Source organism: Corvus hawaiiensis, chromosome 3, assembly GCF_020740725.1.
Source record: "Corvus hawaiiensis isolate bCorHaw1 chromosome 3, bCorHaw1.pri.cur, whole genome shotgun sequence".
NCBI classification, from domain to species: Eukaryota; Metazoa; Chordata; class Aves; order Passeriformes; family Corvidae; genus Corvus; species Corvus hawaiiensis.
Genome location: NC_063215.1, coordinates 60,770,041 through 60,796,737, shown reverse-complemented (window position 1 = coordinate 60,796,737; position 26,697 = coordinate 60,770,041). Strand labels below are relative to the sequence as shown.

The 26,697-nt window shown below is 40.0% G+C and overlaps 1 protein-coding gene across 1 annotated transcript in view; it reads left to right on the top strand.

Annotated features, from left to right (window-relative positions):
• The first annotated feature begins 17,803 nt into the window (after positions 1–17,803).
• SYNE1 (spectrin repeat containing nuclear envelope protein 1) overlaps positions 17,804–26,697 on the top strand; it is a 294,642-nt gene continuing 285,748 nt past the window's right edge. Inside the window, exon 1 of the mRNA XM_048296782.1 lies at positions 17,804–17,880. The gene's annotated coding sequence lies outside the window, so the exon portion shown is untranslated. The remainder of the gene's footprint in view (positions 17,881–26,697) is intronic.

Sequence of the window (26,697 nt, the reverse complement as noted above, 5' to 3'; positions counted from 1 at the left end):
GAAACTTTTTGAACTCCCTAAGTCCAGAGATAGAGAGATGAAAAATCCTTTCTCTTTCCTTTAAGGATTTTTTATGTTGAAGACCTTCCTTAAACATCCAAAAGCACTTGTATTCAGTAGGAATTTTCAATAAGAAAGAAATGCATCAAGAGGTTTTTAATGGACACCAATTCTTTAGGATATTAATTTAGGGTATGAGGATGGTTAAGTATTCACCATTGTTCCTTGGCTGGTTTGAGGAACTAGCTGGGCCTGACAGTGTAACTGTAAATTCTTTCCTTTCCACACCCCATTCTGAAATATGAGTTCCCTGGAACACAAACAGGCTTTGAGCTAATTGCTTGGACACGTTTAATACAATGCAGTGTTAATTCCCCGATGGAATTGTAGGTACTGCTGCTATATATAACATATAGAAATAACAACAAACCTACAAAAGAAAATAGACATTTAATGACATAGACCTAGAATTAATGGAGAATGAATAGACATTGATAAAATATAAGATTTTGTATTTATGTTATAATTTCTGTAGAACCAAGTTTTAACTATTTTCTTCTTAAATATATTTCAGATAATGGTTGTCCATAAACATTCTGCTGTGAAAGGAAATCTCTGTTCTCTGAAGAGGCATATGAAGGTTTTCTTGCCCTTATACTATAAAAAATCCAAACACACCCAAACCCAGAATTAACTACATTTATTTTTCATTATGAATATTTAGAATCCTCTAAATTTAGGACTATTCCAGTCTTAAGATTTGGATGTAGCATCATTTTAAGGTTGAACCTTTTCTGGTTTGGTTTGGTTTGGTTTTGTTTTTCCTGAAAGAGATGTTTAAAAATATTGAGTAAAGACACCTGATTATTAATGGAAGACTGATAGTTTTCAAACCTCGTGTTTAAAATAGCATATCCAAATACTGAGTTAAGAACTTAAATGAAAGAGATCTGATTTTCACATGAAAGTGAACAAGATACAACTTCATAAGAAATTCTGGGATTATTTAGTTTCAATTGGGACACTACCAGAGTAGATGCTAAAAATACACAAAATAAATAGTTATATGACTAGAGTTAGATTTGTGCCCTAAGAGCATATGGAAATAAAACAAAAATGAATTGTTGTAAACTATAAAATGAGGACATTAAATTATTTTAGTTTACTGACTGCATCTATTGAGATGACCATTATAAAAAAGAATTGAACACTGACCTTAATCTAGTGAAAAAACACTTGAGTTCAGACATGAACACATGTACAGATAATTGCATGTTACATATAAGCAAATGTATGAAATATGAACCTTAATTCTTTGTGATAAAGTTTGCAGCACTGAGAAATAGGACAGCTTCTACCTTGACAGAGTGTTCCAAGATGGGAGTTTTCTTGGTTTCCTCAAAAAACCAGCTTATATGGGCAATTACCAGCAGCAGATCAGAGAAGCTGCACAACCAAAAGTCTTACATGTGCCACACACCCATAATGCCTATCAGCAACTTGAAGCAAATAAAGTTTTAAACGAATCAAGATGATGTGGGTTTAAACTGACTTGCTAAGCAGGAGGCTCTCTCAGGTCAGTTTCAAACTGTCTTGCCACTATTTACTCTTGCAAGAGAAAGGAAGAATTGCTATTTCAGGCAACAAAGTTAATCTGAAATGGATACAGCATATCAACTCCTGAGACAGAATCATAGAATGGTTTGGGCTGGAAGAAACCCTAAAGATCATCTAGTTCCAACATCTCTGCCTTGGCAGGGTTGGAACCTTTCACTAGACCATGTTGCTCAAAGCTGGCCTGGAAAACGTCTGGGGATGGGGCACCCACAGCTTCTCTGGGCAACCTGTGGAATCTTCTTCTCCAAAAAGCTAAAGCTGATTGATAAATCACAGACTCTTCTTAATTTATTATTTTAAGTGTTAGACTAATTTTATTTCTGTTCATTTTTTTCTGACTATTGCAGATATAAATTTCATTGGTAACCCCACTAATTGTTTCATTTTTCTTTATTGAGAAGTATCTTTTCTTGAAAATAAAATCATCATAGCTCGAGGTACCCTAATGGGTAAAAATGCTCATCACCTTTCATTACACTGGAAAGTATAACTCATTGTCACTTCTGACTGATGGGAGATGGGGGTATGTAGATGATGAGCTGTCAAATACATTACTGATGTGAGTTCAATTCCAATGAAATGAGCAGCCTTTTAGTGTTTGAAAAGACTAATTTAATTCTGTCCTTAAAGGGTTTGAACGCACTGATTAAATTAGGGAAGGTGCTTTGAATTTACAGCAGCACTAGCCCTAATCCTGAAGAAAGGGAAGAACTTTAAGGGGAAAATATATTTGATGGGTTCCATCATTCTTTAGAAAAACCATGGGCAACCAAACAGTGGGTACACAAAGTAGTGCTGGCAGGAGAATAGTCACCTGCTTCCTTGGACATGGGTAGCTGTGGCAGGAGGAACTAGCACCACTGCCAGCCTGCTCTGAGGATGGCAGCTGCTTGCTCCGAGGCATTTATGCTCTTCCAAATGATAGATTAGGATTCTTCTATTTTGCTTTGCCATTCCAGTAGAGCCCTGACTGGCTAAATATTTTCTGTTTAACATAGTGGAGAGATCCACTGAGCTAATTTTCTGAGCGCATGGAGGTTAATTCAGGTTAAAATATTTTTTTTCCAGCTGGTCAGGGCTCAAAGGGATGATTGAGTATGATCACTCAATCCTACAAACTGAACCCAGATTTTAACTGTTGTCTATCACTGCCAGACAGAAGGGTCATACAACTGTTGTTAGAAGAAAAAAGGAATACCATGTCAGAACTTGAAAACAACTTGCTGAAAACTACTTCTCAGTTTTTCAGTTGCTTAGTTACTGCGATTCCTGAGGAAACATAGGTATATATTTTGAATTCTCCTTCATGAACCCACAAAATCTTTTTATTTCAAATGAAACAGTTCACTGAAAAAAAAAATTAAAATAATAGAATGAGCATCCAGTGAAACTTTTTCTTTTTTTTTTTTTTTACACTTTCCATCTGGAGATTATGATTTCAACTGGGATTTCCTTTAATTGTTTCATATTTCAGCAGTCTCATATTTGTCCTTGGTTAGTTTTACAGCTCTCCGGATGCATGAAGAAAAAACTCAGGAATTTTTTTTATTTGACCAGCGATGAAAAATGTTCCTGTCTACCATCAAACTACCAATGTTAAATGCTGCTCATAATGTGAAAAAAGGTTGAAAAACTACATCTTGAATTTACTGCCTTTAATGACTCACTTCAATTTCAGACAGCAAAGTTCTTCAGTTTACCAGCTACAGGTAAATGTCCTACTGCCTCAGGCTTGCTCTATCAGAATACACCTTTCAATATGATATTGCTGCTATGAATGAAAAGAAACGTGGCTACAGTAATATCACCACCTTAGAAAACGTATTGGTTTTTGAGAGTGTGTTAGTCGTTGCTAATTTTTCTCCAGATTTTTCATAGAAAGAATTATAGGTAGGAATTTCATGAGAATTTCAGATGTTCAGTATTTTTCTGGGAGCTGTGAAATCCTAAGGACATAACATAAAAGAAGATCCCTCATTGCTAATTATGCACCATTATATGATTGAGAAGACAGTGTCACTGTGCAGTATATGTTGTGTTTACTGGAACATGTGTAACATTTTTAGATTCAATACTTGACTCAAAACACTGAAAACATATTTTTTCCCTAATATTATAAGTTTTATATCATTCAGTGAAAGATGACTGAGAGACATAAAAAGAGGCTGAGAGCACTCCCCTTCTGCCAACTGGACACTTTTCAGATTCCTGATTTTTTTTCATGATATTTGTGATATTGGAGACTGTGTGCATTTACGTGTGGGTGGAAAAGGAAGGAGGAGTGAATTAAAAGAAGAAAACAAGGTACTGTCATTATCAAAGATTTCTTTCCTCACAGGGAATTGAAATGGAGGCATAAACTTATCTAGTTTCAACTTTCAAGTGGAAGTTTGACAAATAACTAAGGAGGATTATATGACATGATTGCTAATAGAGGCAGAAAACTGGAGTCAGCAAGCCAAAAAATCCCTCTTCGTTCCATGTTCTCCTACAAACACATCCTGTGAACCACTTCCCACACAGCAGATGAAAATGAAATCCACAAATATGCTTTCCAAAATGTGGAGAATATTTATCTAATGGACAGATTTGTCAGTTTTGCACAAAATTACGATCTAGGAAAGAGATTTGCCATTATGTTCTCAGAGTACAATATTTCCTTGTCTTCAGCCATGATGCTAGAGGGCAAAGGGCAGAGCAATAAACCTCAGAGTCTTTCTATTTTCTTCTGCTCCCCTGAAAGTCCTGAGACATGCAGTGCTGAACCATGACATTTAGCAAAGTCATTACCTTAATTCCGATTGCCCTTCTGTTCATTCTTCTGCCCCCTGAGAAGGGAACCAAGTAAGGGAACAGAAAGAAACAACACCAAAAGCAATTCAGTATGACAACAATATTTTATTTTAACACTTTGGTAGTAACTGATAGAGTTCAACAGTTGGACTGAAAATTTCACCTCCACCTACCAGTACTGGATAACAAAATCATCTCTTGCTGTTGTATTCTGTTCTACAGCTGTTAAAAAGCTGGAATGAAATGGACTCCATTTTTCCACTCCCTAGGATGGTCTGAAATTTATAATTTCATTGAAATAATGTTCACAGATATAGCTGTATTTGTTCATGCTGAGAGATACTTCTCTTTCACAGATACCATTTTTCTGCTGTGAGCAGCATCTTTTATTTACCTTTACAAGTCATGAACTATCTAGAAGCAGAATTTTACTTGTCCCAAGTGATCACATGGAATTTAATGGACTTATCATGCAGCATTCCCTTACTAAAAGAAAAAATGATTCCTGTGTACTACCGTTTGTGTGTGGAGTTTTGCATCAGTGAATCTGTGTGCAGGTTCAGCACCTCTGCAGTGCTGCTGCCTGTGGGTGGGCAGAGACTGTTATCTGCAATCATTCTGCTGAGAGGTAAACTGGGATTTAGGATTGATACAGCCTTCGTTTTATCACGCAGTTAGTCAAACCAAGCAACAGCATCCTGGATTCAAGGTATGTCTCTGGGACCCATTTTTACAGTCATTTTAGTGGAAAAGGTTCCCTGCAGTTACTTCATTACATGTGTTAGGTAAGAGCCTAATCCAAACACGTTGTTAATGAAAATATCTCTAAACATAATGAGATATCATAGTAGGTGTGGAGTGGGAAAACAAGCCTCTATAGGGTATTTATAGCTCCTGAACATCTGAAATATTTTCCAAAAATGGGGATAGAATGATGGTAAGGACAAAATCTTTACAGTTCATATGTTTTTATTAGGGCTGTTTCCAAAGTTAATTCTTCTATGGATTCCAATGCTTAAAAAAATAATTCAGAGTAACTTTATAATATGATTTTTCCCAGTCTAAGCTATTATATTTGGATTACTTAATTAGTTTTTTTCCAGACCTATATCTGGTCTACCAGGCTAGTCACGAATAATAGTCTTTCAGTAACCATATATCACCACAGATACAATTTTGGTTTGATTTAGTTAAGTTTACTGTGGGCATACTGCTTAATTTTCATTACTCCATTTTGATAAATGAACAGATTGAAAAATCTTCTTTCATTTTTCTAGGCAAATGACTTGTTATAGTTAAAATCTGCTTTCTGAATCACACCATAGGTAATGAGCAATGTGAAGCAAAACAACAAAAAATGTTTGACAATTATAGCCCCCTTCATCTCAGTTTACTACTACCATAAAAAGTCTAGTTAAAAAATACCCTTTTCTTAAGTTTAGAGCAAGAGGAAATCCTATGGGGAAGGTTAATATTGGAGGCATGATGAACAATTGAAGGAAATTGCCTTTAAGTAGTCATGAATGTTTAATCTTCCCGTCCTCTGATTGACAGGATCACACCATAGTCATGGCGTGTCCATTTATTCTTATAAATCCAACAAGCTTGAAATGCTACTCATGAAATTAGCTGGATTTTTATTCCTCTGTTACAGTACTTTTGATTTACTGACAGACAATTCAAATTTACATGTCATCAAAATGTTCTAAGTATATGAAGCCAAGATTAACCATTCAGAAAAGTATGAAGAGTGCAACAGTACCTTATGACACTGTAAGAAGAGGTTTTGAGGACTATAAAGACCATGAGCAATGCTTTGTATGCCAGTTTAGCTTGCTTGGTTTTGTAATTAATTATTCTTATTATGGTTTCTCCAAGGCTTTCCGTATGTCAATCCCAGCTCTCTCGTACTTAAGTACTGTACAGACAAATTACAGTGAGACTAGATGATTTGCACTTCTTCTTTTTTGTGCAAATGATTTTTTCCTGTACTCTGCAGGAAAATACCACAATGAAAAGCGAAAGTACAAGCTTCCATTCATACTTTTTTTAAATTTTTGTTTATTTTCTTTGCCCTTCCTCTGAGAGCAGCATGCAAGGGTTAAAGACACTTCACAGGGTGCTTGTTTGCCAGGTCTGTCATGTCTGCCTTGCTTGTTCAGCTGCAGTTCATTTGCACATGCCCATTACTTACTGCTGTAACAAGAAGATGCTGGCAGAAACCTGTTTGTCTGACCTTGCCTTAAATAGAGAAGTAGTAAAAAACAAAAGCAGGTATCCAATCAGGTTTAAGTGGGAAAAAGATAAAGGTCATATCATGAAAGCTGTTCTTCCCTCAGCATACCTATGAGTCTCAGAGAAGTTATGTCCCAAACTAACTACAGAATTTTGCTCTGATGAAAGACTGCAGTAGTCATTCCTCTCACATACACTTTCCTTCCAGTCATCTCAGAGGTCTCCAGAGTCATAAAACATCCAAACCTTTGCCCTCACCCTCACCCATATCCTAGCCACCTCTGACAATCCCCCCTACTCCCTCTCTCCTGAGCACTCACACAAACTTCTGTACTTGTAACCTCCACACCGCTGAGCACCTCAGTCCCTCAGCAAGCTAATTGGAGAGCTCCACAGAGAATGGAAATACAATTATGGTCCTTTGGAAACTGGTGAATAATTAATTTAACCATTTTGTATTGCAGGTCATTAATTTTTACTGCTCTCAGATAGCTTGCTATTAAGGAGAGTAAGCTTGATAAATCTTGTGCTGTAAGGGCGAGAGGTTGTGGACACAGGCATCCAAGCATGGAGTGACTGCAGGAACTCCAGATGTAGAAAATCATTTACCAGCCAGTACAAGGAGCTTGGAATCCTTTAAAGAACACATGTGCACTTTCATGCATGCTTTCAGTTTTACAATGATGAAACTTTCTGTAGAACTTCTGATTTATTCCATAAAGGTCTTGGGAGACAAGCCCATCTAAGACGTAGGAATTCTGAAACAGATAATTAGCATGCAGAAATCTGCATCAATAAATTGTATCGCATGTACTCACAATCATGATCTGAATGATTAAAAATATCAGGAAATAAAATTATGAGATATGATGAAAATGTTAGGGAAATGGAACTATTAAGACAAAAGCAAAGCATTCAACAACATGACTGCTTGACATGGGCCAGTCAAACTTAAGAAAGTAAGACTAAAATGTGGAATTAAAGGACATACACCAGGAATGACTGCTAACACTTTCAATTAAGATCACTTGATCTTAACCAAAGATCTCTGGACCGATCAAGGGACAGTCCTAAGACATAATGACTGTCAGGACAATGCATGGAATGGGATTTAAAGAATAAACAAGAAACAAGTGGAGATTTCATTAATGAGACAACCATCAGAAATGGTAAGGGGAAGCAGGAGTAGGGGAATTAATGTCAACAAGAACCCTTCCACTTTCCAATTTTGAAGACAAAGGTAAGTCACATGTCTTTTGAAACAATGGGTGTTTCCAATTTTCAGGAATATATTATGGAAGATTCTTGTATGGTGATGACAACCTATATATGATCTTGAGATAAAATCAGCGAAAATACCCTCTGAATGGCTGATTCATTGCTTGCTGCTACCTTATTTTGAAGCACAGTCAATAAAAGCAACAGTCTGATCTTACCTACATACTCCTCAGGATGAAATCTGTTTGGATTTTTCTTGGGATGGGTTGAGCTGGCTGGAGTTGGGATGGGAATTTTGAGATGAGAAAAGAGAGGCAGAATGGGAAACATCTAATACGGTTTTCCACAGAAGAAAACAGAAAACAAAGGAAATCCCAAGGATCTAGAGGCTATCAATGCTGGGTCCTCCCTACTTTGCTCAGAAAATTATTAGGTGGCTCATCTCTAAAGCTGCCATTTAAAGTGCAGATTGTAGGACTGAAGAACCTGGTAAGCTCTGCCTTGTTTTACATTCAGGACTGGGAGTTCAGATTCATCTCGATCACACAGATGTTCCAAGACTGTTGTAGCACTGGGCACATTATCTGACTTGTAGTTAAAAGTGTAATGTAGTTGCAGAGCCTTGTACTTAATGGTTCTGCCAGAAACTCCCCAAAATCCCCCACTTTGGAGCTATGCAGGGAGAGCTCCTGAACCAAAATATAGACCTAAAAATTAATTAAAAACAACTGTGTCATTTAGTTCTCCAACATTATATCTGGAATCCTGCAGTTTATCATATTGAAACATTGAAGAATGGAAAATCACAGAGTGGCCCGGAGTTGCCAAAGCTTGGGTAGAAACAAAATGTCCAGAAAGAATTCTGTGAAAAAGGCAGATATGGTCAACTCTACATAGCTCTTATGCTCTCAGCTGTGTAAGCCACTACAAACCATATTACTCTCTTCTGTGTCCAGAGGATATGAGTCTGTAGCAAGTCTGAGCTGCAGAGTGTTGGTGGTTCAGGCAATTCTGTGGCAGCTTGTCCTTTTCTTTTTAGGGTGCTGCACTTCAAAGTCAGAGGTCCTAGTCAGAACAATGGCTGCTACAGTCATCCCCACCAATGCAACATGAATACAAAAATCAGGCCATTCTGCACTGACAGTATCTTATAAAATCTGTGCAAACAATAACAAAATCTGTCTCTGGAGAACAGAGAACATTTATGAAAGCTCCAGAAATAAGCACGGAGGAGCTGGAAGCGTCTGGACCTTAATACCATAACTTTGACAGGCATCTGCAAACAGCACTACCAAAATCAAAGTGCATAATGGACCCCATAACATGGAGGACCAATTTTAGAAAAGGTGATAGTGGCAATTTAAAGTAAAACACTGTAAAGATATAAATCACCAGTGGGCTGTCTGAATTTCTCTTTCAGCTATAAAACTTAATTTTTGGGGATCAAAGAGACACAGCTATGAGAGAAGATTGTTGATTCTCCCAAGAACATCATTTAATGATTATTTGGTCTATACAGGAAAAGGTACTCACCCAAAGTGTTAAGGCAGAAGGAAAGAGTTCTCTTGGGGACTTTTTGCCCCAGTGGAAGAATATATCTCCTGAATAATTATTGTGATGAATTTAAACTACATTCTGTATTTTTGTATTGTGCCACAGTATTTTCCTGAAATAAATGTTACGGTGTAGTCTTGAAACTATCTAATTTACTCACAGTCACAGCTAAATATGGGAAACATCCAGTGAAAAAATTCAGACATTGTAGGAATGAATGACTCATGGAATGCAGCCACCTTCAGGATAAAGCATAGCACTGAAACAGTGGACACAGTTAAAGCCAAGGGACGAGTAGCATATAATTTTGGAAAAAAGAAATAAAGACATTTTGTAGGCATGATAACTTATTCTTTCAACATTGCTCAGCCTTTCTACTGGCCAGTTAGAAATCTCATAATTTCATTTTTAGGTTTGATCTACCAATTCAGAAAGTGTTCTTAATAAAATTCCTGCCTGTTTCTGTATAAGAGAGATTTGTGTATCATTATTTTTCATTGTCTCTTTATTAAGTTATATTATTCTTAAAACTCTTACTCTAAATAAGCATTTTTTTACAGAAATTGCAATACTGTTTTAAACAACACCATCTGTTTACATAGAAAACAACATGCGTCCTACTCATTATATCCTATTAGACAAGACACAGAGCTTCAAGCTCCTGAAAGAAAATGAACATGATAAAAAGAATGGATGTCTCAAAAAGAATCCCGACATTGTTCAGAAGAACTTCCGGTGCTACCTGTCAGCATCAAAAGATAGAAAATATCTAATAACATCAGTTTCACAGAGATGGCAGATTTCTGCCCTTGGAAGTTCACATGAGTACCAAGATGTTTCTTATACCTAATGAGTTTAAGATATATTCAAAATTAGGTCAGGAAAGATTTTGGATAAATTCTTTCACTTGGACATAGTGTACAGTGGCTCAGATACATGCTTTGTCATGTAAAATATTTACCATACTGAACATATTTTAGATATTTAATTTTAATAGGTTTTTTCATATGTTTTGTAAGCATACCACTATAGAATTCAGAAAATACAGCTTTGAAACTTCGAGCATAATGACAGTGACAGAGAATAGCCACTGAGTGTCAGTCAGCCAACAGCTGAGTAATGACAGTGATCATGAGAATCTGAAATATGTTGATTACAGATTATGAAAAATCATGGGACTAGGGTTTCCTCCAGGTAGATATTGTATTATCAGGGAGATTAGCCTCACATTAGACCCTTATGATGCTTATAACCACTGAAGTAAAGCAAAGAGGTTCAAAATCCATTTCTTCATAAAAAAATAATGCTTTCTCCAATCTCTGACTGATTTCACCCACCTTCTCATGTTTTGGCAACATCAGTTTTTTCCTGTCAGATACTGCAGCTGCCTCATGTGGTACACCAAGCTTCTCACCCCTTATTAAATACCCTGTTCTCAATTTCTGTTTAGGTCTCCTTTCAGATGAGACCTTAAAAGACAGCTCCACATTGTCTAATGACCCCAGCTTTCCTGTGAGCCCTTTCTTCCTAACAGGTTGGTCTTTTAATTTAGTCTCCAAATCATCATTTTACTCTGGCCACTGACATACTTTGTGGTTTCCATCTTGTTTATTGTTTTTTCCACAAGGATTAGTTGTTTGACTGTAATATTGTATTTCAGAGAAGTAATTATTTTGATTTCTTTATCATTTAAGATAGATTGTTTTTTCTGTTCATGCACGTATCTCCAAGCAAGTAAAGAAAGGCAATTATTCTGCCTAGTGTTACATCACAGGAAGACAATTCACCAAGGTATTATGACTTTTCCTGTGAAGATATTTGTCCATGTTTTTTTGAGATTGGTGCCAGCTGAAAATCTGCCCAGTGCTGTTCAAAGGCACAGTTCAAAAAGACATATTGTCTCTATTGGAATGTAAGGAAATTCATAATAACTTCTGCTTTGGTGGCTGAGAATTTCTAGGCCTGTTCCTGCAACATCCTTTGAGCCCAGCAATAAAGGTAAGAGCTTTTTGATACAGTCCACAGGGTGGCACAATCTGATCATGATTGCCTGCTACTACCAGTTTATCACAAAGAATTTGCTCTTGTCATGTTCATCTGAATTTTAAAACTGATTATATTTTTATCTTTCTTTGTTTTTCTATGCTAAATCGTTGTTAAAAAATGTTAGTTTATGTGTTTAAAGACTCATCTCCATAACACACAAGGGTCTGGAGGCACAAGGGTAGGTAGAGGAGTGTGGGAAAATAAACGGCTAAGGGGATAAAATGTGTCCTGTAAAGAGGTTGCTGGTTGTTACAATGGTCTGACCATTATCTGATCAGTGCAGTCTGCCTTGGCTTCTCATTAAACTCCATTCTGATCTATTTTCCACGGTGAGGGGCTCCCTATTCTATGTGCAGCTGGAGGGGGAGCAGGGGCCATAGGAGCCCTTCCATCTCTGCTGCCCACACATGGAGAGAGTGGAGAATGTGCACAGTGGGAGTGGATGTGAACACCAATGTGTGTAACCACTAACAAGCACCAAACTCTCCCACAAGACAGGGGCATAAGAAGTCGATGTGTGTCCGTAATACTGGAGTCAGCAGGGGTTGGCTATCGGAGGCACCAGGATGTCCATGCCAGCTACTGCGGGGAGCCTGGGATTCAGCGAGGCCTTAGCTCTGGACCAGCCACAGGAGAGGCCTTTTGGCAGAAGAGTGTATCTGTGTGAGGGGCAAGCAGGAGGGGAGAGGAGCCAGGGGCTCAGCTGTTGCAGAGACCAAATGGTTAAAGCCAGCCCTTTGAGGGGAGCACAGTCTGTCCGTGTATCTGTCCATGGCCATATGTGTAGGAGTAGTGTTTGCTGGTGGGTCAGTGGGTCTGTACTTGCCACTGCAGCAGGGCTCAGGCCTCAGGAGCTGTGCAGACTGGGATCCAGGAGCCAAGCACTGGCACAATGGAGTGTTTAACATCAGCTACTGGAGGGATTCACCCCTTATGGCTGCGTATGTATTTGCAGGTATTTTCTGCTCTCAGGCTTTCATGCTGATAAGGCAGGATCAGGCTGGTCCTGTGACAAGTGCCAGCATGAGTGCTGTGGTTTTGGTCCCAGATGAACTGTGCATGCAGCCACACATTCCTGTGCATGCACACTTACATGATGAGCACACACACCTGTGGGGAGCGCGCACTCAGCTTTGCTGCTGGCTGGATGCGGGGATAGGAACCTGTGGCAGCCTTGCTGCTATTCAACCACTGGATTGGGCAGCTTCTAATGGAATTTTTAGGTTGGCAGTTCTTCTGCTTGATTATGACCTGCAAGTAACAACCTTTTAGTCCTGTTTTAGACAATATTGGGGCATCCACTTTTTATTCCTCTATAGAAGTTTGAGATTTTTGCAATTTTTTCCAATTTAGTGTAAGTTGTGAAGCATAAACAAGAGAAAATTGTCAAAACAATACATTTTGAAAGGATATAATGACTTTCTTGATGAAAATGGAGTGACTAACACTAGAAATAAATGCCATTTGTTTTAGCTTGACTCTTGCCATATGCTAGACTGAGCTCATTCAGTACATAAAAATCCTAATTAAGTATCTCTAAGCTGTTATAGTTTTGATAACTTCACTTACAAGAACATATCATATACCCTAGTATAATATACTAGTGTAGCAGATAATTTTTTCCTGATTTTTTTCCACTCCCACATAATTTTGTGTAATCTCATCCCACTATGTTTATTTATTTCAGCACAATGCAAGGGAAGTTAAATGGTGTGTTGCTATAATTCATGTAATGCAGTAAAATTCATGTTAGAGGGAATATATTCTCTGGCTTCTAGTTGTGTCTTTATTTTCAAAGTTTATTCACCCAGGTTTTGCTACATTTGAATATAAAACATAAGCACTCAAGTACAATATACAAAATTATGTAGAAAAATTCATGCAGTTTTACAGCTTACAGATTCTTGGAGAAGTAAGGAGAGATTTGGAGGGCACTTTGGCCTGTTTAGGAGACTGGTTGACTGTCCCTTGGGAGGCAGTCCTGAAAGGCAAAGGAGTCCAGGAAGGCTGGTCATTCTTCAGGAAGGAAATCTTAAATGTGCAGGAGCAGGCTGTCCCAATGTGCTGAAAGATGAGCCAGCAGGAAAGACCGGCCTGGCTGAACAGAGAGCCTTGGAACTTTGGGAAGAAAAGCAATGTTCCACAAGTGGTGTTCCCCAGGTCTCAGTACTGGGCTCAGTTCCTTTCCTTTATTTAATGTCTTTATCAATCATCTGGGTGAGGGGATCAAGTGCAACCTCTGTCAGTTTGCAGGGGAAACACCAATTTGGATCTGCTGGAGGGCAGGAAGGCTCTCCAGAGGGATCTGGACAGGCCAGATTGATGGGCTGAGGCCAGTGGTATGAGGTTCAACAAAGCCAAGTGCTGGGTCCTGTCCCCGGGTCACAGCAACCCCAGGCAGTGCTACAGGCTGAGGGAAGTGGTTGGAAAGTGGCCTGGGGCACAAGGATCTGGGGGTTCTTGTCAACAGCTGCTGAACATGAGCCAGCTGTGCCCAGGTGGCCAAGAAGGCTAATGGCAAACAGGAAAAAAATGTATCCAGCAGGACCTGGGAAGTGATTGCCCCCTTGTACTCAGCACTGCTCAGCCCACACCTTGAATCCTATTTTGGGCCCCTCACTACAAGAAGGACATTGAGGTGCTGGAGGGTGTCCAGAGAAGGGCAGCGGAGCTGGTGAAGGGTCTGGAGAACAAGTCTTGTGAGGAGTGGCTGAGGGAGCTGAGGTTGTTTACCCTAGCAGAAAGGAGGCTCAGGGGAGACCTTTTTGTTCTGTACAGCTGCCTGAAAGGAGGCTGTAGCAAGATGGGTGTCAGTCTCTTCTCCCTATTAACAAGTGAGAGTACAAGAACAAACAGCCTCAAGTTGCATCAGGGGAGGCTTAGATTGGCTATTAGGAAAATTTCTTCATGGGAAGGGCTGTCATGCGCTGAACAGGCTGCCCAGACAAGTAATTGATTCCCTGTCCCTGGGGGTACTTAAAAGACGTGTAAACATGATGCTTAGGGACAGCGTGTAGCAGTGGACTTGGTTAAGAGTTGGACTGGATGATTCTGCAAGTCTTTGTTCAAACTAAACGATTCTTTGATTATATGTTTATACATTTATGCTTGATACAGTACATGAAAAGCAGATCTAGAACTGCACACATCTCTCAGGAGGTGCGTGGCAATGCTTCCAGGTTGTACACAGATACTGTGTGGCAGTTTAGGACAGGAAGGAAGTGGCAACTATTGCTTACTGCAACACCCGCAGGAAGAAGGGTATGCTCTTTTACTCAAATCAGTCTTAGCATTCACAGTTGCAGCAAATGGACTCAAAAGAGATCAAGACACTTATAGAGATATCCTGTTCTGCACCCTGACAAAGTATCAAAAAATTAAAAATGCCTTCCAGGAAGACACTTGTGTAGTCTGTGCTTAAATACCTTCCACAGTACCATCTTCACTTCTTTTTTATGGTATGTGGTGCAAAACTTTATTTCCTCCTAAAATTCTTGGTTCTGATATGACAATACCATCTACAAGGTAAGCAAATTACTTCTTGTCCTATGTACTGTGGACAACAAGAAGTGATTATTCCCGTCCTTTTAGTGCTCGTTTAGAATGTTTTTATACCTCATGCCAGTTTTTAATCTCTAGATTGAATACCTATTTCAGACTTCTCTTCTGGGTTGAGTGTTCTAAACTTTATACCATTCCCATGGCTATCCTCTGGATTTTCTCTACCTGACTTAGCTATTTTTTAAAGTCTGGCAACCAAAACTGGACCAAGTAGAGAGTGATACAATACTGAGGCAAACTGAAACATTACTGTACCTCTTTTATAGGCAATATTTCTCTTTTGAGGAAGAGTGCCCCAAATTCTTCAGTGTAAAAGACCTCCTCACGTCTCAGCTACAAGCAGCAGCTTTCAGGGGTGCTGTGTTGTCCTTGGCCCAGAGCCATTGTCAGTGATATTGGCTGTATTTCCTTGTGGTTTCAATGCTCTACCTGAGTACTCAGAAGATGTGCTTGTTGGAAGAGGGAGCCATCCTTCAGTGCCTGGCTAGATTTGTCCACCAGGGCAGTTTGTCTGGCTATGACCTGTCCTGAGGTTGTTTCACCAGAGGGCTCTCAGAAGTGTGCTGCACACTAAATAATGTATTTTGGGCACAGTGAGAACCTTTTAATGACTCATGTTACTGTACTTCTTTTTATTTACTTTCTTGTCTCTGCAGTGGAAGTAATATTTGTGTCTCATGTTAACAAATGCCAACATCTAGTAAAGAACCCTCACTTAATACAACCATTTAACATTAAGAATGTTTAAAATCATAGGGGAATAAAATATACACTTGCAGTAAGGATTTCATTACTTCTAAATTAATAAAAATATCGGAATATATGTCTTGCTTTTCCTTTCCAAAATGTCTGAGTCATGTTGATAGAGCATGCACAGAAAGTGAGGTCTCCCCTTTCTATACATTATCAAATCTAGTCCCTTTTCCTTTCAGAAGAGATATTTACAAATACCCAAGAGGCAACAATTTCAGACCATGATTTTTCAACAATTAAAAGCAAAGTGTAAAAAGCAATAATGACAAATTATGATACGCTGTCCCTAGGATAGCATAGACAATTTTTTTTAGCTGAGCTTTTAAAACATACAGAGCAGCATTTAGTGCTGAAATTAAGGTCTACACTAGAACTACTTTGCTGAACTGCTTCAAACAACAGTAGTATTACTATATGAAGTCTTCTGCAGTGAAGATGCTCTCGCTCAGGTTAATACTTGTACTCTTAACCTAGAAAAATAAGATAGTATTTTCTGAAAGAAACAGCAAAGTAAGGAATTTATTCAGCAAAAAGATATATGTAGAAAGTGTGAACTCAGAAACATGTTAGCATCCACTTCCTTTGCCATCTTTGGTGCTGCAACTGGCATGGGGTAAGGCAGAGAACCGGGACAAAGAGGTAAGAAAAATTGGATGTAAAAAGCTTTTCAGTTCCCCTCCAGCACAAACCTCCCCCCCACCAGCTCTTCCCCCCCCACCCAAACAAAAAAAATTCCACAACCCTTCAAAAGGAGGAAGATTTCAGGCCCAATATGCCTGGTTACACTCATTGTCAGAAAGAGGTAATTTTTTGTGGATGGCTGGAGGTGACCTAGATATGTATATCCCAGTTTCACATGAATTCTTGCTGTAGTTCCTGATATGTCTGCTTCTTCCACACAAGGACCCTGGCTCCAAGTGTGCCATCCATAATTACATAGTGTTGGGATGGGTGCCGTAAGTGTTCATATCACGAGGGTAGCACCAATGCTAAGATGACTAGTGCTGAAGGACAGGGTGATGCTGAGTAATCTCTGCTCCCTAACTCAGATTTTATCCATCCACTCAGTAAACACCCTGCATGCTAATGTTGTAGAATCACTGCAGCACTGCCAGAAACAATGAAAACTAAGAGGCTCATTGGTGCTGCTTCTCCCAACTTCTCCATCTCAGCTCCAAATGAGTGGGGTTTTTTCCCAATGACATAGACCAGATATGATCCATCTCTTAAGCAGAAAAATATCCTTCTTTCTTGTGCATGAATCTAGCCTTAATGGTATCAATTACAAGGAAGGAGGGAAAAGCAAAATTAAGTCACAGGGGTTGTGCAATGTCTTTGGAAGAGGCAGAATCACGTTTTATACTGGGGGCACAAACACTGTTGCGTGGTTAGCGTGGTTTGAGCACGAAAGTGGCAGACCGTCTTGCCAGCTCCTTTGAATATTTCTGTCCTGCTGCTGTTATGCAAGAGCTGCTGTCCCAGTTTGCTTGTGCAGCTCTCTGCCTTATGCGTGGTGATGCTCTGGAGCCTACGCCAAGGGTAATGCCCTACAACATGCTCTATATTGCAGTAATAATAATAGTAATATAACTAGCAATAGTAATTAGCAGCGACAGCTCGATACAGTGGTTCTCTGAAGTAGTTCGGCTACTAGCCAGAAAGCACTTCGGGAGTGCCGAGTCCCGGGGCTGAGGCCGGTGTCTCATCCTCCAATTCCCCATCACAGCGGTCAACGCAGCCGCCCCCGGACAAGCTGCCCCGGCTTTGCTGCTGCTGCTGCTGCAGCCGCGGCGGGGCGGGGCGCGGCGCGGCCCCCCCGCGATGCGCGGAAGGACAGCGGGCTCCGGGGCACGGGCTGCAGCCCGCAGGCAGCGGCGGCCGCGCACCGGGGAGCGCCGCAAGGGTACGGCACACGCATCCCTGGCACACGCATCCCCGGCACACGCATCCCCGGCACACTCACCCGCGCTCCCGCCCTCTCCCCACCCCCGCACCTGCTTCCTCGCCGCGGGCCGGCGGGGCGGGGCGGCGTGTTGTGCTCGGTAACCAGGGAGCTGCGCCGGGCGCACCGAGGCGCGGAGCAGCGCGGTGCGGCGGGCCGAGGTAGGGCGCGGCGGCGCGGGGCCGGGGCGGGGGGCTCCCCGGAGTGAGGGTGTTCGGGGGGGGCCGCCGCCTCGGTGAGCCCAGGGTGAGCCCAGAGTGAGCCCGCGAGTGGCTGGAGCGCGGCCGGGAAGGAGAGAGTCCCACGGGGCAGCCTCTGCCGGCTGCCCACCAGCCGCCTCCTGCTCCCCTACGCAGAACTGCTTGGAGGTGAACCCGAAACTCGGTGCCGTGGTTGCGGAGTTCGGCTGTTTTCCGGGGTGGGTTTGAGGTTTTGCCCTTTCGGAGCGGACAAACCCGGCGGAGGGCTGTGGTGGTTCTCCTCCTGAAGTGCACGTACGTGTGCTTTGCAGAGATACCCGGGTTTATGCTCAGTCACATGCTGCAGGCCAAAACGTAGTTAACCAAAGGAAATGTGAGTATTGATGGGCGCTCCCGGGAAGCCAGTTTTAGCCTGGGTTGCGCGCAGTGATGGTGCAAAAAGGACAAGTGCACTACGACAGAGATGCATCGAGCCCATATGTTCCCTGGCTTGTGTGGTAGCTCCCAGGTAAGACCTGCTGAAATACTCACCGACAAGGTTGTTACGAGGATTTTGACAACCATATTCATGCTGAGGAAAAATGCTTGGAAGGAATATTAGTAACCTTCTACAAAAGACCGGATATTGGAATTTGATGAGGAAATACTTATGTAAATCATCTGTGTGATGCCGAGGGAAACTCCAGTGCTTCTGGCTGTGAGGGATTTATACCTGTGTGGCTTGTAGGGAAATAGTATGTGGTGTTTCTGGCCGCCTGCCAGAACTCTTCTAGTGCGGAGCCTGTTGAACGACTGCTAACAGGCACGCGCTTTCCAGTAGTAGTACTAGTGATGGACTGTCTGCCCTCTGTGATCTCTGATAATTATTTTTGTGATTCTTGTGTGCATTTCAACATTAAACAGATCCCAAGCTGTAAATGGTGATGGGCTATGTTAACATGTTGCCCCTGGACAGAAAAAAAATCAGGGTGCTATGTCATTTTAATTGGTAAACAGGCTTTTTGTTTGTCTGCTAAATTTTTGTTGTGTGCTGAATGACATGAAAAAACCTGATTTCTGAGGTACGGTGTTAAAATTTTGGAGTTACCTCTTTTCTGGGAGTCAGGCATTGTCATTTGGAATGTTTCACATATTCCTTAAAACACTGACGTTTTGCCTTGAGAAAGGAGCTCTCCAGAATGAGCATGGTGCTGCGTGTTGGAATGATTAAATTCTCATCTTTGCAAACCCTGTTAGATGTGAATGTAGAAGGAATAATCCCTATGCTTCCCACCTGTTCTTTTAATTCCTGTTCATAGTGTCTGCTTTGGTTTGTTTGTTTGTTTGTTTGTTTGTTTAATATTACCTTCAGAAATAATATATGTCAATGGAAATTCCATGTTGCTGATATAAAATAGCAGTGCTTAAGTATTTTACAGGTGAATCCAAATACATTTGAGATTTTTAAAATTTTAATTTTGTATTTACTTTAAGCTATTGTGATAAGTTTCAGTAGTGACTTGGACTACTATAATTAGTACAGACACAAGAGTCTTGTAATGGCTGTATGCCTTCATGCAGCATTACTTTCTCTTTATTTAATATGGAAGTCCTCAAGGTTATTTTTGTGGGGACCTTAAGAGCATCTTCCTGTGGGCTTCACTGGAGCCATGCAGAGTTACACAGCCTGTCAGTGAGCACATTGCTCAAAGAAGCTAACTTTGATACTGGGTCAGGGAGAGCAGAGGCGCACAGGGAAGGAAGAACAGCACTCTATTAGTATTTAAATTTGGGGAAAGAGTAAGAGTTCCTGGCAGTGAAGAGGATCTTGCTGGGTAACTCACTGAACAAGGCATGAATCTTCCTAGGTCAGCACAGTGAGAGTGGTTGCTTGATGTCTACAGAGCTTTGGTCCCAAGAGGAATATACATACATTCACCCTTCAGACAGACACCACATTAACCCACCTCGGTTATGCTATGTCAAAGGAAGTCAGTTGTGGCTCAATTTTTTTCTTATCAACTAGTGGCAGTAGTTATTGAGAAAGTACATACATCAGACACAAACAATGGTTTCCGTACTTACTCGTTACCATAGCTAGTAACAAAACTTTAGAGTTCTTGTGTCTCCTTAGAGGTCACAAAACTAACAGCAGTAGTGTACATCTGAAGTGAATGGACTTTTGCCTTTGTTTCACCCAAAGGCACAATTTAATGGGGAAAACAGAGGGATTTCTGATTTTGCATTCATATGGCAGTTGTCTGCCCCCTGCTTTTAAGTTATACTTAAGCTAAGTTTCTTGCTTGGGAGATGTGCAGGAATACCAAAAAACTGACGTTTACTTGCTTATCTCAAACTCAGTTTGACCCACCCTTTCCTGAGATGCTTCAGTGTTTTCTATTTTAGTGGTCTTTCTTTTTTTTTTTTTTTTTGTTCCACAGATGTACCTCTGCAATGGTCTTCTGCTAGAGGTCATATTATGCCACTGAGCTCCTAAGCGCCACATCAGTGTTAAACCAGAAAAATCAGAACAATTCTCCCATTAACCAGCTGACACATCCGATGTGAACTTCACTCTGTCCTATTTGCTTGTATATTGTGACCTCTGATCTTAATCTCGGCCTGTCTTTGTCTGTGGAGATAGTAAGCTCTTTTAGACAAGGATTATATCCTGTGTTTGTAGAAGGTAATGAGCTACTGATCCCAGTCTCCTGCTATTACCAACAGTCATATAACTGTAATATATTCCTGCACAATTTCAATAGCAGGGTTACTGAAATGTAGTTTACGCTGTCTTTAACTTTTTGTATCAGTAAGTCTGAATGACCTTTCTTTGAATATATCTAAAAATATATGTTCTGCCAGTGTTCCTAAAAAATAGCAAGTCTCTGCCTTTTATTTTCTCCTAGAACAGTTTGCATTTTCTGTTCAAATGGAATTACAGCTTTCAAGACAAGAATCACACCACTGGATTTTTGCCCATCTTACCAAAAAACTAATGAAAAGTAGACAATAAAATGCTCTCTTGCTGAAATCTAAATACATACATACATATGTGCATGACTAGGATCCTACAAATAATTTTTAAATTCTGGAGTACAATGATAGGTAAAAGATAGAAGATTTTGTGCCATATATGCCACAGATTTAAATGTCAGATGTGCAGATTACCTTGATCCCTTCAAATGATTAATTTCTGTTGCAAGACCTTCCAACTTCTGCAGAATGAAAAACTTTTGTTCAACTCCAAGGATTTGTTCAACTCCAACTTAAGGATACCTAGATGAACTAAAGTAATCTGGAGTTCCAGAAAGGATCCAAATGTCTCTCCCTGTTTCCCCACACTCCCCAAGAAAGACAAATTTCAACGCCTCCAGGTGGTTACTGCACATTAAGTCAGTGTGAGGTTGGCTGGTCAGTGAGAACATTGTGTTTCAGTGTTCCTGTTTCAGTGCATTTTTTGTCAGTAGAGAAAGGAAGCACAGAGTGACAATGTTGGTATTCAACCATCAAAAACACCTTTCAGAGCCAAAATTGCATTTTCCATGATCTTATGTGGTGCACAGTTATGTCCCACTGCCTTTGGGAAAGTTCCAGTATCCACTGACTTCTGCTGCATTGGGTTTAAGCAAATGACTGCAGATTTACAGGTCATCCATCAGAAACAATTACCAAAGGGACTCCTCTGTTGGCCTGGATTTTGGAAGATCAGTGAGGAGATACTGCATTTTCCTTGAGGATAATGTAAGAAACATGTTGGATTGCTATACCCCACTTCTTCATCCTAGCTCCTAATTTTATATATCCAGTAGGCATCAAGTACAACTTGACAGATTTATTCAAATAAATTTACAAATGGATTCTCAATTCGTAATCGAACAGTTATCAATACCCTGGAATGAATTTTATTGAGCTTTTCCACTTTTAACTTTGAGTTTATTTAAGAGGTGCTGCTTCCATTTTTTGTCATGCCTTTTTCTATCAGAAATGTCTTCAGTGGAAAAATCAGTATAATAATAATTGAGGCAAATTAAACTCCTCTTTATCTTATTTCCTATTTTCTTTTTACTTATCTTGCTAAAAACCATTTGCTTGCTGTCTTTATTTCGTAGATGGTTTTTCAGCATGTCTCTCTTCATCCCTGTAGACAGCACAGACTATGGCAGTGCTCTTCACTTCTCATGCTCTGTTTCTGCATGATGGCTTTTCCAATTACATCCAGAGCAATTTTATTCTGTTCTAAAAAGTTGTACAGCTACTAGACTTTGGATTTAAAGAAAACCCCAGCCTGCTTCACAGGGGAGGCACTGTGCTTTTCAGTCTAGTTGACTTCTCTGCTGATTTCCCTTTTTATTTATTTTTTAAGCACTGTGTTTTTAGATCATCCCCTGACCTGCTTACATGCTTTGGATTATTCTTGTAATATTTTGGACAACGTCAATCAATTCCTTAGCTGGAGCTATTTTCTATTGATTAGCATTTTCTTCCCACTAGCAACTAACACCCAACTTAAAACAGCTGGTTTTCTGACTATTTGCTGTTTAAAAATACAGTTAGGACCTCCAGAAAATTCTGGTTCCTGTCTTTCTGTGAGTCACTTATTCCTGACTGGCAGGAGGCTCACTGCTGTCTCACACAATTGCATCTGTTCCAGTAGTGTCTATCAACCTGGCAGCATTTCCAAGACCTCTTATGTTTCAGAAACGGAGTCTGTGGATCAAAGTGGACTTCCAGCACTACAGCAGTAAACCATGCTTGGAAATTCTTTTCCTGGATTTTTTTCCCCTTGATCAGTTCTGTGCAACTCTTGCTTACCAGGGAAGTCTGCCTCTTTGTTAATATATAATGGCACCCCAGCACTTGAGCCTATTCCTGATCCAGAGATTCTGTTCAGTTCATGTGCTATACTTATTTTAGTTATTCCACTGTATTTCTTATATCTCTGTAACATTTAATTTGTAAATGTCTTCTAACTGCAGGACTTCCTTGAATTTATTACTCTGTTTATTGTCCTCTCAAATATATCTTTTTTGAAATGTCCCACATTAGAAATAGTCCTTTCGCTGCCTGCCCGTCTCTTTCTTGCTCTCCTCAATATTTTTGTTTATTATTTGTGTTTTTCCTTGTTTATCTGGAGTTTCTTTACCAAGTCTGGTGCTATAATGGGAGTTTATAGAAGTCTAAAACTGTATTTTCAGGTAAAACCATGCTTTCACATCAGTAGCTTCTTCTCCTCACTGCTATATATGGCATCAACCCGGTGGACTGGGAATCACAGAGTGGTTAAGGTTGGAAGAACCACTGGTGGGGTCATCTGGAATCTGCAATTTGTGGCAACATGAAGGACAGTCTGGGAATTGTTTACCTCTTTTTGGTCAGGTTTATCTTCAGCCCTTGTTGCACATTGTATATGTTGTCTGCACCTAGCAGATGTCTCTTTGTTTATTTGGAACCACACTGCTGACAGGCAGGTCTGTTTTCCTTTAATATGTAAATTTTAAGAAAGAAAAGATAAATGACAACTTGGTCTTGCCAATGGTATTCTAGTGTTACCAATAAAAGGAAAATATATATTTTTAATTCAAAGTGCTCCTGAGCACAATGAGAAAAAGAGGATTAGACCCAGAAAAGTTAAACCACAATAGATGTAGTGTTTTTCTTATCTCTTCCATAGGACAGACATCTCACTTTCCTGGCATTTGAAGAGAGAAACAAAATAATTCAAATAATTGTAAACTGAAATTAAATAAAGCCTAATGGCTCTTATATGAGAGATGTTCACGTTTCTTCTTTTCATCTAAACCCAGAGTACTGGATATTAATACAAGAAAATGGTATTTGTGTAACTTTATCCATTAAATCCAGATAAGTGGCAAATGTAATGAAAGATATACCTAATTTATATACAAAACCATTCTGTTTCACTTTTGTGTGTTGATCTCATGTATGTTCAGACCAAAAAAAAGAGAATAATTTTAAATATTGAATAATCACTTGTTGAATGCTAAAACAGGGAATAGCTCATATTCAGGTTTAGCTTCAGGTTTATTTCAGGCTAAGACTTAAGATTTAAGCCATGGACTTTTTTAAAAACCTGTGTACTTTGGAAACATCCATCTGAAGACACATCTTTGTGTCTGATACTGAAATTAAAAAGTTATTCCTTTTATTAAAAATATTTTGTATAAAAGCTATGTAAATATTTAATGGAGATTTTATTGCTTAAAAATCTGAAAAATGTAATCTTTCAACAGGAAAAAAAATGTTTTGTTGACGACTTTAAGTATTTGTAGATGTCATGAAAAACTCCTGTTCTGCATTATGTTGAATACCTGACTGTCTGCATAGAATTTTTTGTTCTATGGAACTTTAGGTGTTGGCTGAAGACAGGTGAGAAGGGTGCATGAAGCTTTGTTTCATCTCTTCTGCTGATGTTTTGCTGTGCTTTGAGCTATGGTTTTCTGCCTGTGGAGGTGACTGGGCACACGAGAATCTTTCTTTCCTACCTGTACTACCTTAATGTCATCTTTAAATGAGTTAATTCCCACTGCTTGCAAAGGAGCTTTTGAATGAGGAGCCATATTTAGAAATGCACATTCTTCTTATGCAGCATATAATTTAATATCAGCTAAATAAATTATTAATTGCAAGTCTGCCATTTATCGCTGCACAGTGACTCAGCCTGCTGTATGAGTATATTGAACATACATCTTCATAACACTTTCCCAGACTCTTTTAACTTGGACTTGGATCAGCATGTTTCACAGCTCCTCTAAATCTGCTCATGTACAGCTGATTTACGCCAGCTCTGTCACGGTGTAAGTGATCTGGTGTTCTGATATTGTTACTGCTGTTAGCCAAAAACCCAATCAGATGGAGCATTTTTAATACCCCTTATCTCTGCCCACAAATTAGTCTAGCAGCTTGCTACTAAAAGTGGCTGTACCCATCTTACAGTACTGCTCGAAACGTTAGCAATGCCACTGCTGCAGAAACAAGGCTAAATTTAACCCACTGTTTTACAAATATTTCGGGTTTGGATGAAGTTAGGCAAGCTGATGTTTCATTTAAATATTGCAGAGGAAGCGAAGTTCACCAAGCTGTCATATGTGAGCACAAGCAACAGAAAACCTCCTCCTGCTCCCCATCTACCCAGTCAGGTGCTATTTGGTGTGCTGTTGCTGATGCTCTCTGCAGGGATTTAGCAACACCGGGGTACCATCAGCCCCAGCCAGTGTTGTGGCTGAGAGGTGTGATGGTGGCACCTTCTCATGCCTGATTGACACAGGTGTGAAGTTCCTGCCAGGGTGCCTTTCCATGCTTGGGAAGTGGTGACTGATATGCAGAGTCTATGCACCCCAAGAAGTGTGTGGGGCAAAGCCTGGAAGGTGGGAAGGGCTAGGGAGGGGAGGAGTCCTTTGAAGGAGAGAGCAGACTCACGTGGAAAGAGAGTGAGGATATGAGCATCCAGGTGTCATGTAAAGTGTAGAGATACATAAAAATAGCAGCAATGTGCCTGGAGTGGGTGTCAGTACCACGGTGGCCGTGTCATGCAGGAGCACAGCCCAAAGATGTGGGTGGACTTTGCAATCTGTTCTGCACTGTGGCCTATCAGAGGTGTGCTTCCCTCAGCTCCACTGATTTAAAGCCAGCTTGGGGCTGCTGACCTGCGCAGCATTTAGGTATCCAAAATACAAGGTAAACATGCAATAAAAACATCAGTAAGAGGGAAAGCAGGACATACCTTGGGTCAGGCAAGGTTTGAAGGGTTAGAAAAGGAAATGTTGAAATGTAATTTCCTCTGGCCACCTACTTGTTGACACAGCTCCTTTGGGACGGTTCATCACGCCTGAAGCTGTGCAGCCTGAAGGCTTGTCTGCCTGGTAATGGAGAGCTCTATTGTCTGACAGACCTTGGGGCCAGAAAAGAGGAACGTGCACAGCACCAATAAACCCACTCACATTTGTGGTATTGATCAGCTGCATATCATCTTGAATTTGGGGTGCACCCAGTGTGTATGGTATGAATCCAATTATTCTTGGTGTCTATATGCTCAGTTATTTTTTATCAGGGAAATCACTGCATACATACAGAACATGTACTTGTTCCTCAGAAGATAAGATGTTATTGATAGCATTATCTGAAGAATCTAATTAGATTATTTTTAGATCAGATTTATAGTCACATCGATTTTATTATAGATGCAAAAGTGTTATGTTCATGTAGCAGTTCTATTTCACAGCTTTTGATGTTAAATGACACAAAATACAACATCATTATACACTAAAAAAAGAATATAAATACAACTTTATTTAATAATGAAATATATTAATCTCAATATTTCGGAGTAGATCACATTGTCCAGTGGAGTTACCAGTTATCCTGACCAATGAGTTTCTGTTACATGCTCCTTCCTACCATGATGAAATAGAAGGAGAGTTGTACAGTTTTTGGGTTTTTACAAGTAGTTTTGTTTTTCTTTTACGCTTAATAGACTCTATGTTAAAAAGTATTACAGTATTACTTTTAGTAAGTGTAACATTATTATTATTATTTCTAAAACAACATCGACAGGCATCCTCAGGAAGGCATTGATGTCTGGTGCATTGCCAATTGTGTTTAATGATTTGTTTTTGCAGCTTCATTCTGCTTGATGTTTGCCAAGCAAGCTTTCAGCATTAATTATGTCTCTGGCTGGGGTGTACACTATGGGCAAAACATAAACCCGTTAAATGTTAAGATTGCTATTAAGACTCAGATTTCTCAGGTTTTTAGAGCTGGTAAAAGTTTCCTCTAAAC